This window comes from Microtus ochrogaster, unplaced genomic scaffold (genome assembly GCF_000317375.1).
Source record: "Microtus ochrogaster isolate Prairie Vole_2 unplaced genomic scaffold, MicOch1.0 UNK87, whole genome shotgun sequence".
Taxonomy (NCBI): Eukaryota; Metazoa; Chordata; class Mammalia; order Rodentia; family Cricetidae; genus Microtus; species Microtus ochrogaster.
In genome coordinates this window covers 1,249,497-1,250,871 of record NW_004949185.1, presented here as the reverse complement: position 1 = coordinate 1,250,871, position 1,375 = coordinate 1,249,497, and the positions used below count along the sequence as shown (strand labels likewise).

General features: G+C 49.2%; 1 protein-coding gene across 1 annotated transcript in view; it reads left to right on the top strand.

Moving 5' to 3' along the window:
* The window catches only part of LOC101994656 (RT1 class I histocompatibility antigen, AA alpha chain-like), a 629,094-nt gene that overhangs the window by 352,837 nt on the left and 274,882 nt on the right, over positions 1 to 1,375 (top strand). The window lies entirely within an intron of this gene.

The following is a 1,375-nucleotide window of genomic DNA, read 5'->3' as shown; positions in this document are numbered from 1 at the left end:
CTATGAATCCAAACACGATTCCCTATGAATCCAAACACGATCCCTGTGAATCCAAACACGATTCCCATACACGTGTCCCACCAGATACAACCTTAATTACTATGAAAAACAACAAAGCTATTCCTTCCCCAGCAGCGCCTTCTCTGGGAACTTGACTTTTTACCCCTCGGTTCATGTATTACCCAGCAGCGATCACCCCCACCCCCAATCCACTTCTCCACCATTTCCCTTCAGAAAAGGGCAGACCCCCACAGATATCAACCAAACATGGCATATCAAGCTGCAATAAGACTAGGCACCTAGCTGGGCAGGGATGGTGGGGGGGGAAAGAGTGAGTTCCAGGACAGCCAGGGCTGTTACATGGAGAAACCCTGTCTCTGAAAAAAATAAAAACAAAAAAAGGCTAGGCACCTCCCCTCGTATTAAGGTTGGACAAGGTGAGCCAGGTGGTGGTGGTGGCACACGCCTTTAATCCCAGCACTCAGGAGGCAGAGGCAGGCGGATCTCTGTGAGTTCAAAGCCGACCTGGTCTACAAGAGCTAGTTCCAGGACAGGCTCCAAAGCTACAGAGAAACCCTGTCTTGAGAAACAAACAAACAACAAAAATTGGACACAGAGAGCCTAGGTCAGTGCCCTGCAGGCTCCCTGGCTGTGAGCTGTTTCTGTGAGCCTCTATGCCCATGTCGGTTGGTGCTGTGGGTTTGTCCCCTCTGCTCCCACAGTCCTCCCTCCCTCTCTTTTGAAGGATTCCTGGAGCTTTGCCTGTTTGGCTGTCGGTCTCTGCCTCTGTTTCCTGCTGAGGCTTTTGTGGTATCTTTTATTAAATTCTCCATTTTTATCAGCCAGCTCTTGTGAGCCTCTTCACAACTAGAAGGTTTCGAGCCTGTTAATGCTGTTCCCAGAACATCCAACGTATTTGGAGGTATTAGAACATATTTCAGGGCTGGAGAGTTGGCTCAGAGATTGAGCATTTGCTGCTCTTCCAGAGAACCCAGATTCTATTCCCAGCACCCACAAAGGGGCACACAACAGTGTCTAACTCCAATCCCAGGGCATCTGAAGCCCACTTCTTACCGCCGCTCAGAGTGCAGACCCAACAGGCAGGCAAATGCACCCATACACATAGAAGTTAAAAATAAAATGCAGTTTCTACCACGGAGCTACAGTAAAAAAATATGGACACTACAGCTGGGGTTGCTCGTCGGTGGTTTGCTTAGAATGTGTAATTTCAAGCTCCAGAAAACCCTGTCCCCCAAATCCTACGTAAGGCTGAAATTGACAGAAACTTGCTTGCTGAGAATTTTGATAAGAATCGGGCAGTGGTGGCGCACGCCTTTAATCCCAGCACTCGGGAGGCAGAGGCAGGCGGATCTCT